Below are 10,879 nucleotides of genomic sequence, written 5' to 3'. Positions count from 1 at the left end.
CATATGTTTAGGTAAAAGAATCAAGATACATGTGTGAAGTAGACAGACAAAGGAATTCTAAAGCACATCCTCAGTTCCCCTAATTTCCTCTGGAATGGAGAGACAGGCACTGGGCAGAGCTCTGCACTGCCAGGAAATACCATAGACTGTGTACACAGTCATACTGTAGATCCAGAGCATTACTCTGTCACAAACGTATGCTCGCACGCACACACACACACACACACACACACACACACACACACACACACACACACACACACACACACACACACACACACACACACACACACACACATTGTTCTACCAACTCCCCTGTGTGAGCTGTTAACACGAGCTACAGCGCCATCTAGTGTGTGAAGTGCCTGACTGCCTCCTACCGTTACTATCTGTTGATGGAGAGCATGGCTGCTGAACAACCTTTCTGCATTCAATAGCTGCAGTACAGGCAAACTGTGTGTGAATACTAATAACCATGGCGCCCTCTGAGCCGTGATAAAATGAAAGCATAGGGAAAGCCCTCTTTGCCTACCCACCACTGAGTCACAGAGAGAGAGAGAGAGAGAGAGAGAGAGAGAGAGAGAGAGAGAGAGAGAGAGAGACAGAGACAGAGAGCAGGGAGATTGGCTTGTCTTCCAGACAGCCATAAAGCAGATGGCCTTCCTCTATCTGATTGTGCTGTCAGATGTCCCCAGATGGTAAAGGCTGTTTTATAAACTCCTGTCTCTCTGCTCCAGATAACAAAGATGGATCCCTATGATACACAGCCAATCTAAATACAAATGAAAATGGGTTTCTCATCATTTTCCCGAAAGAGGGAATATAACATTTGAAATACATGAATACACAGTTCTGTATTGTTCTAGTCAACTGTCTCCACCGCATGACTAAAACACGCACACACACCTACACACACACACACACACACACAGCCTCTGAATATTTACTACAAATAGCCTCTGGTAGCAGCTAATCTGACAACCACATACTGTCGAAACAGCATACTGATTGACGACATGTAATTATAGTAAACACGAACCAATGTGGTTTGAGATAGTTTCCAGTTCTTGGAGTGCCTGGTTGGTGTCAATGCAGCAGGAGAGCAGGGGAGAAGGGTATGAGGGTGGGGCAGGGGGGCTTGCAGCAGGGCAGTAAGGGGGCAGAAGAGTAAGGTAGCAGAGGGAAGGGTAGGAGGGCAGTGGGTGGGGGGACAGCAGGGTAGTGGAGGGGGGTTAGGGTAGGAGGACAGTAGGGGGGGGGCACTAGGGCAGGGGGGGTAGGGGGAGGGCACTATGGCAGGGGGGGTAGGGTAGGAGGACAGTAGGGGGAGGGGCACTAAGGCAGGAGGGGACAGCAGCAGGGAAGCAGGGGATCTGTGCTTCTGCTGGAGCTCGAGGGTAGCATACTCCGAGCTCTGTCTGCATTCACCCTCCCCTCCTCTCAGCTGCCTGTCAGTATGACCTGGGAGGAGAGGACCAGGGTCACCAGACGGTTGTTGTGGGTGTGTGTATGTTTTTTCTATAATGAAAGATATGACAGACATCCACACATTTCTGACAGCCCTATATTGTCCATGACCTTTGCACGCTGGCTGACCCTTGGTAGGTTGGGTTATTGTTTCTCTACTGCTAATAAATGAAAGTTGTATTTAGACTGTCAACTTCAAGGTTCATTTGACAGCCCTGCCACTGTTGTATTGACTGTGAGAGCTGTTGGCACAAGCTGGAGACGTCTAACAACCTTCAGATTCAGGTTACGGCAGTTGTACTGAAGTCAGACGGGATTCAATCACTTTCTACAAGAATAAATAGGTGTTTAATTGAAATTGCAGCTAAACATAAAAAAAATACCTAAAATATAGTTTTAATAGCATCAATTGGACTAAAGCCTCAGTCGCACATCTTTGTCAGAACAAAATACACCTGAGAATACCACACAGGAGTAACTGCCCTGCTTGGTTTCAACAGAGGATAGAAGACAAAGGCTAAAGATGACCATGCCTGATATGTGGGCTTAGTGTCGATGACAACAATGGCTGGAGTTCAGTTCATTTTTCAGAGTGTCTAAGGGTGGAGCCACAGACATGGGAACTGAGGTCAGTGAGGTAACCTCTCTCTAACCTCCCCACCTACACAGAGGGGTCCATATGGACATTAACCAGTGGGGGGCGTTGTTGGTCATTTATGTTATCTGAATGCCCGTTTACTCTGCCACTTGTTGGATTGGTGGCCTTCATGTTCTCTCCCTCTGTCATCTGCTGTTATCATGTGGCGTCTGTCCTGCCATCCTATCAGCTAGTAGAGATCAAAGGTGGTTTATGTACAGCGTAGGCAGTGACAGCAGATGATCTCGTCACTGATGAATCTCTCTCTGGCTGCGGGGGTGCTGAGAGCTCCATTGCCCATCCATCCCTCAGCGTCAGCGGCCCGTCAGGACAGTGAGGCCCCACCTCACCTAGCCATCTCCGTCATGCTGAGAGGCGCTGCATGTGAGGACAGGGAGATGGGCCTCCCACCTCCTCTGTGTGACTGATCCCTATTGCCTTTAGGTATCAGCAGTAGCCAATCAGCTGCCAGCTGGTCTGACCCTCAGCTAGACAGCCATCTGATCAATATCAGTCAGCTATCGGCGCCTGACAGAGTAAGCACCAGCTGCGACATGTTTTAGCCTCTAAGCATCAACAGGGATGTCTTCATTATCTCCAAAAACTTAGCTGGTTGAATGCAGGTACCCTTTTTATTTTCTGCAGCTTCCACATCTTGTTGCCGGGTGCCTCATATATATGGTGAAAGTCCAGGGCAGAAATGAGAAACGCTAGAATAGAAGTGGACCATGTCAGGTGCAGAGATGGCCTACTTCCACCGTGTGAGGAAGGCCAGCGTGCACACAGAGGCTGTGACCATCATGGGTTTCCCAGCTGCAGTGACAAAGAGTTTTAGTTTAATAAATGGCTGCAGATAAAGAGGATACATTTTGTCCCTTAAGTATGAGATTTGATCATTGCCATATAACCATTTGATCATTGCCATTCATTCAAAAATATTACCACTCCAGAATCTAGATTGTATCCAATGAGAAGCAAAGATGATCTTTATTACATCAGTGATTCTCAGGGAAATATGGAGAAGAGATTGATTTCACATCAGTTGGAAGCAATATGATTATACATCTGAGCAAAAACACATGAAATCTGTAATATAACACACAGCTGGAGGTAGGATGTTATGAAACTTCCTCTGAGATTCAAATTATAAATAACTGATTATTGATTACAGACGGCTCATGGAGTCAACGGGTTCAAACTAAGACAAACACTGGACATGTCCAAGAGGCTAGGATAGAAACCATGTTCTCAGAGGGCCTGCGGCTGGGTCAGACCCCATGCTGTGATAGGCTACACTTTATGTCCATGTGGTTGTAGGGTTAGATCCTGTCCTGATCAGAGGTCACATCCCAGAGTCTGGGCCAGCGCTATGTTGTTCAGTCCAGTCCCCAGCACCAGGGGTGGGTACTGTACCGTTAAGCCCTCTGACCGAGCCAAGTGGGTCAGCGCTCCCTCTGACACATGCCGCTGTGCTTCTCGCTGCACGATGCTCCAGCCCAGCTGCATTGTGGGTCAAGCGATTGCTATCTGCAGCTGTTATCAGGGTACACACTGAACGATGCTGTGGTTTCTTTTCTTCTTGACTTTTGGGCAAAAATATGAAAGGACTTCAGGAGAAAAATGCGGTCAAAACAAATATTTATTGAGCACGCCACACAGGTCAGAATTTCGGCAGTACTAAGTTATTTTACGAGGTGGCGAGTTTATATACTTGGCCTCAGGCCAAGTATCACATGCCAAACAAATTTGCATACAAGGGATGTACATTTAACACAGATCTGGTCAACTACTCTTGTAATTGGTCAACAGGTCACTGGGCTCTGCCCCCCTCAGGACATGGGGGCAGTCTTGGGTTCTTCCTGTCCTGCTTAGATCACGTTTCAACCGTAGACGAGGTGTTATCTTTATTGACCCAGAGGACAAAGGAATGTTCACTCAGGACAGGGCCTCTGTTGTAATCTGCACGTTAGGTTGCTTGTAATTACAAAGTTCTATCTAAAATGAAGTTTATTCATTATTCTTAGTAAATGGATTACTACATGAGAGTAATACAGATGTATTGATGTAATACAGACAGTATAAAAAATATACTACAATGCCAAAGTAATTACACTGTATATTCAAAACACTACTTCATTGCGCAATTATCTATTATGTATTTAACCAGACAGGATGTGTTGTCTGGCTCTTATTGTTACTTTGTCTCATTGTCCAGCAAGATGAGGTGGATATCTGGAGGGGGCGGATTAGATTGAATGGTCAACAATGACTGGATTTACAAATCTCTAATGATGTCATTTAGCTGTTTGAGATTGAAAGAAAAAGGGAGGTAGGAGAGACAGGGGGAGATAGGAGGGACAGCTAGGGGGAGGTAGGAGGGACAGGTGGAGGTAGAAGAGACAGGGGGAGGTAGGAGGGACAGAGGGACAGGTGGAGATAGGAGAGACAGGGGGAGGTAGGAGGGACAGAGGGACAGGGGGAGGTAGGAGAGACAGAGGGACAGGGGGAGGTAGGAGAGACAGGGTGAGGTAGGAGGGACAGAGAGACAGGGGGAGGTAGGAGAGACAGAGAGACAGGGGGAGGTAGGAGAGACAGGTGGAGGTAGGAGGGACAGAGGGACAGGGGGAGGTAGCAGAGACAGGTGGAGGTAGGAGGGACAGAGGGACAGGGGGAGGTAGGAGAGACAGGGGGAGGTAGGAGAGACAGAGGGACAGGGGGAGATAGGAGAGACAGGGGGAGATAGGAGGGACAGAGGGACAGGGGGAGATAGGAGAGACAGGGGGAGATAGGAGGGACAGAGGGACAGGGGGAGATAGGAGAGACAGAGGGACAGGGGGAGATAGGAGAGACAGGGGGAGATAGGAGAGACAGGGGGAGATAGGAGAGACAGAGGGACAGGGGGAGATAGGAGAGACAGAGGGACAGGGGGAGATAGGAGAGACAGAGGGACAGGGGGAGATAGGAGGGACAGAGGGACAGGGGGAGATAGCAGAGACAGTGGAGAGGTCAGAGACAAGGGGAGGTAGGAGAGGCAGGGGACACAGCATATTGAACTTAAAATGCCAGGTAATATAAAAATATGTAAACAGTATCAATACGTTAAGTTCTTCAACCAGTTCTCAGGTAAATCATAATGAATTCCAAGATGTGTTAGTATCCATTTAAGGCCGGTATTTTTAATACATTTTATAACATGAGCATAGGGCAAATTGATTTATGTAAAATTCCCACCGGCTGACTGCACAGAATAACTATTCAATTATATTACTAAAATAGTACCTATATACATACAGCTGCCTTTCTATTCTCCCACTTCTGCTTACCATTCCTCCTACTGGCTACAGTTTAAGGAAAGGGAAATTATTTTAACAAGCCTATGCAACGTTTAACAAGCCTATTACAACCAGTAATGTAAGGTGTAGTGTCTGGCAATGACTATTTCCCTTGTATTGAGTATCGCTTAAATCTGCTTTGCAAAATACAAGTTAGACTAGTGTAGCAGCAAAATTAACATAGTGGACATAGTGTACGTGCAGTGTATATCATTAGAAAAAATAGCGATGCATGGCTAATGCTCTTAATGAGTTAAGAAGCAATTAACTCCAAAGTACTTCTTAACTCCGATACAAAGGGTTGCTTAAGAAGGGTTCCTTAAGAAGGTTCTTTATCGGGAAACCCGGCCATTATAATTAAATGAACATTCTCATATAATAATGTCGATAATATTTCTGCAAAAAAAAGTTTTGTGTGAAGTTTTGTGTTGATCAAATGTGAATATTCCATGTGGTCCAGGGGCAGCATGCTGTGATGTTGGATCCAGAAGGCGTAGCTTTGTTGTCACTTGACATCTAAGTTCATGTAAATGATTATTGTCATTACACATATAATGATGTTATGAGTAGTAGAAAGAGAGAGAGAGAGAGAGAGAGAGAGAGAGAGAAAGAGAGAGAGAGAGAGAGAGAGAGAGAGAGAGAGAGAGAGAAAGAACAGTCGGTACATACACCCCGGATCTATGGGCCTGCAGCGGTCACTGTGTGGTTATTTAAAGGCCTGTTATGTTACCCCTCTTTCTGTCTTCTCTTCTCTTCTCTCAGCATAAGAATAAACACACAATGGTGAGTCGGCGCAATAAAAGCCCACTGACTCATCTCAGATTTGTTGCCATGCCTACAGTGTTTAAGCTATACAGACATATTATACATAGAAATGTTCTGCAAGTTCTCAGGATTCCTATGGTGTCAATATATAAGCTGTAACATGTATAGTTTTCACGATAGAGCTGTCTGAAGCGGACCATGTCTAGGATCAGAGTGTCAGTTGGGATTAGAGTTTTGGCAGCTGTTTCTTTTTTTGAATTTGTGTGCATGTGCAGCCTCTCTTAAAGGTACAGGCACCCTATTATAACTAATGTGGTAGCACAGAACTCAGCCAAAATGGAATAGAGACACATGATCTTCACTGGTGGGGGCCGGTGGGTAGCCCGGCGAGGAGTACACCGTCCCTGACTGGCTATGACCAAAATGGGCGGAGCCTCGCCACCACGCCACTATTCACGCCACAGAACCCACTTTTCAGCCCCTGAGTGGGCTAGAGACACACAGTCTTCAATGGTGGATGCATGGAAATTGCCTGGAGGTCACTGTACTGTCCCCGACTAGCTGTGACCCAAGGGGGCGGAGCCTAACCAGCATGCCACTATCCACGCCACGGGCCCCACAACTCAGCCCCTGAGTGGGCTAGAGACACATGGTCTTCACCGGTGTGGGTGGGTAGGTGGCCCAGAGAGGGGTACACTGTCTCCGACCAGCTCTGACCTGAGGGGGCGGAGTCTCATCACCACTGTCCACTCCACGGACCCCACAATTCAGCCCCTGAGTAGGCTAGAGACGCACGGTCTTCGCCGGTGGGTGCATGGAGATTGCCCGGTCCGTAGTAGTTCTAGCAGTAGCTGTTAGATACAGCTGCAGCAGCTAGCCCACCTCACATTTTCTCCAGGAAATGTACTTTCTAGTTAATAGAATGATTTGAGGTCATTTATACAAGTACATATGCACATAAAAAGCTGAAAATATGAATGTACACTCTCTATGATATGTAGTTGTAGGACAGTCAGTTACTTTTCCATTGCAGTTTAAAATGTCCCTAGTGCAAGGCAGAAATCAGTCTTGTTGCAGTGTAGCTTGGCGTTAATAAATCTCCTCTCAAGGGTTAGCGTCCTGGAGTCCTGGGCTCAGATCCCCTTCCCCTCACCCTAACATGGGTCCGTATCCTTTTCTTACCCCCTACTAGCCCTTTTCAGTCCATGCTTGCTCATGCCAGACAACAGTCCTTTCACCCTCCATTCACTTCGCCGTCAAAATAAATTGGTGTCGGCCTATTTAGGAGAGGCGCTCATATTTACAAGTGTCAGATAAACATGAAACTTCACTTACCTAAGCAAAAGGGTCTATTTAAACAAATGCTGGGTTTTGAAGCCTCGGCGCTACCATTAAATAACTTATTTAGACACGTTCTGTCCGATAAATTAAATTATTTTTCAGAGGTAGTCTTCTTCTGTGGTGGTGGTGGTGTTTTGAAGCTTCAAAGCGGTCAATCTTCAAGACTGATCAACACGAATAACAATTAAGCAAAATGGAGCGAAATGATTTAAACGATGACATCAGATATTCTGACGCACACGTTTACAATGGAAAAAATTATGGTTATGATTAGGACACGTTATTGGGAATTATGCAAATATAATTGTATTTCAATCATATATCATCCAACTGTAGAATTGAGGTGACCGCAATCACCAATTTTGCATAGTCTACATTTTCGCACTCAAATGGCCTACTTGCGACTGCTATTCAGTGTTCGTAGCCTATATTCTGTTCTTAGCTGAGAACAAATCCCAGATGAGAAACCATTGGTGGATTTTCTTAGAAACGATGTAAGTACAGTTTAAGAAGAAATGCTTCTTAAGAACTTCTTTACTTCATTGATGAATGAGGCCCATTGTGTTGCCTCTGGGTATGAAATGCCCTTTACAAATAAAGCTTTGATTGATTGATTGATTAGCGTTAACACATCCCCTACGCTAACTTGGTTCGCCAGTTGGTCTCAGCCGTGAGCTATTAGCTAGCAATCTGATTTAGCTGCTAACGTTAGTAGCCTACAGTCGACAAAAATCATACAAACCGTGGACACATAGCCTACCTTTTCTTCAGCCCAAAAAGTCCATCACATCAACTGGCGGCGGGCTGTGGAGAAGTGTATCTAGCCTGGAAGCCAGACTCATTGCGGAAAGAAAAAGTTTTCACAATAGTCTCGTCTGGACTTCAAGCCTCCCAGAACGATTTGAGTTTTCCCAGAAAATGGGGCACCAATCAGGAGACTGCATTTTAACTGCTGTTCCACTCCCAGTCCCTGATTGGTTCCCATAGATGATGATGAGAAATACAACAGGAGTCCGCTAGTAGAATGAAGCAACATGCAGTAATATGAGTTCTTACGACTGAATTAGGCACACTGTTTGGCTGAAAGAGTGTGTCTGTCAAGTAGGGGTGTAACAATATATCGTGCCACAATATATCGCGATACAGAAACATCACAATACGTATCGTCAAGGTGACAATATCGTGATATGTTTATTGTATATCAGTGAACACTGGCTACCAATGCTGGTAACAAACACGTCTTTTGTCTCTAGGCCTATCCATGATATTACAACAGTTAAGCTCTAAATTCACAAAGTGTATTGGAGTAGAAATGTGGAGAAATGCACTATTGGTGTGAACAGCAGTACTGCAGTACTACTGCAACGTTTCACACCTACCCTTAGTGTATCGTATCGTATTGTAATCGTCAACCCAATATCGTATTGTATCGTATCATATCGTGAGATTAGTGTATCGTTACACCCCTACTGTCAAGGCAAGTACTCCCGCCCACTCAAATCGTTCTGGGCGTCTGGAAGTCCAGACTCTATCGTGAAAACTAGGCATACTTTTTTTCCACAATGAGTCTGTGTTCCAGGCTAAGGTGTACCAGCAGTAGCTTGGTTTGTTCTGAGGTAACGTAACCACCGCCGGTACATTTTCATGGTGGAAGAAGCACTATGCTGGCTAGAGATCAGCTTTCACACCCTAAATCCAAACGTAACCCAAAACTGGGTATGGCAAAACTGATCTTGTATCAGCCATCATTGAGTTGATCAGTTTGACCAATGGCCTATCATCTCAGTGGGGCCACCACCCACTAGAATGGCCAGTGGCGGGAGGAAGAACTGGGAGAGGCAGGACAGGTAGGGGGAGGAAGGACAGACAGGATGAAGCACGGGAACTTCGTTTGGAAAGTCTCAGGGTGTTTTTCTCCTGCGTCATGCCAACATTGAGTCGATCCCTTTCTTCCAGAAAAATAAATGACAAACAGAATATGAAGGAAGCTGAGAGAAAGGCAGCCGTGCTGTAGGCCTAGGTGTCTCCTTATGTTTATTTGTGTGCCAGAGGGAAAGTACATCACATCTCACGTATAGAGCAGTGAGTGTGTTGTGTCAGAGAGGCACAGCTGTACAGGAAAGAGACCCTTTCATGTTATCAGTGTTATCGGCGCTCACACCGGACACTCCGTCAATGCACGGGTGCACGTGTGTGTGTGTGTGTGTTTTCTTTGACTCCGGGAAAACACACAGTAGGAAAAACAGGGACAGGGAAGGAATACTGGAGAAAACTTCCCATAAAGCTCCTGACAGACAACACTCCTTCTGATGCCAACACATCAACTCAATGCAACATCAAGTCCATATTAAGTCATGACACTAATTTTTCCTTTCCTTCACTGGTTCTGTGGATGGATTCCTGTCGGAATACATCATAGCCCATAGGCCTGCTGAGCTACTTAGACAGCCATACTAAAAATGTCAACACAATTATCCACACATCATGAAAACCTGTCAATGGCTGCCAACTATCCTCAGGTCTTGAGGAATATTGCATTGACACTAGGATTAACGTGTTCTGCCAAGATGCTCCAAAAGTCCTTCAGAGCAAAGTTTAATCTTCTATTTAGGACTAAACAAAGTGAATTTGGGTTGAACTTATGTGACCTGCATACAGTGTGTGTGTTTGTGTATGTGTGTCCTCACTGTGTAAACTGTAGGTGTGTGTGTGTGTGTCTGTGTGTGTGCGTGTCCCCACTGTGTATAGGTGTGTGTGTGTGTATGTGTGTGTGTGTGTATGTGTGTCCCCACTGTGTATAGGGGTGTGTGTGTGTTTGTGTACAGTATATGTTTGGGTGTGTGTGTGTATGTGTAGCTGGCATAAACACGTCAGAGATGCAGCGGATTGTAAGAAGGAAGGAAGAGTGAAGTCTTAACTCCTCAGATACAGTATGGAGCAACAACAGGATGTTTGGATGACTAGAGAGACGAGAGGATGGAATAAGTACAGTGAGGAGGAGAGGTCAACGGAAAACAGTCTGTTACACAATGCCAAACACACACAAAGACGTCTTAGTGCCTCTTATCAACTCAAATCACAGATCTTTATACAGAGGTCTGGAGCAGAACAGTAGAGCGGAACCAGAGACACCGCTGGGGAGATACAACAGTCGAGGGAGTTCTGTTCAGATCCATTAGACAACAAGAATTTAACAGAGAATATGAGATGATAATTGAAGACATTTAGTTTCAATGCCATCTAACCTAGGACCACTACTCATTAATGGCATCCTGGACCTTGACAGGTGTTATTCTCCTGAAGGAGAAGGAGCTGTACCTAGACAATACTTTGTTAA

The sequence above is a fragment of the Borostomias antarcticus genome (genome assembly GCF_949987555.1).
Source record: "Borostomias antarcticus genome assembly, chromosome: 10".
Lineage (NCBI taxonomy): Eukaryota > Metazoa > Chordata > Actinopteri > Stomiiformes > Stomiidae > Borostomias > Borostomias antarcticus.
This window is presented reverse-complemented; position numbering follows the sequence as displayed.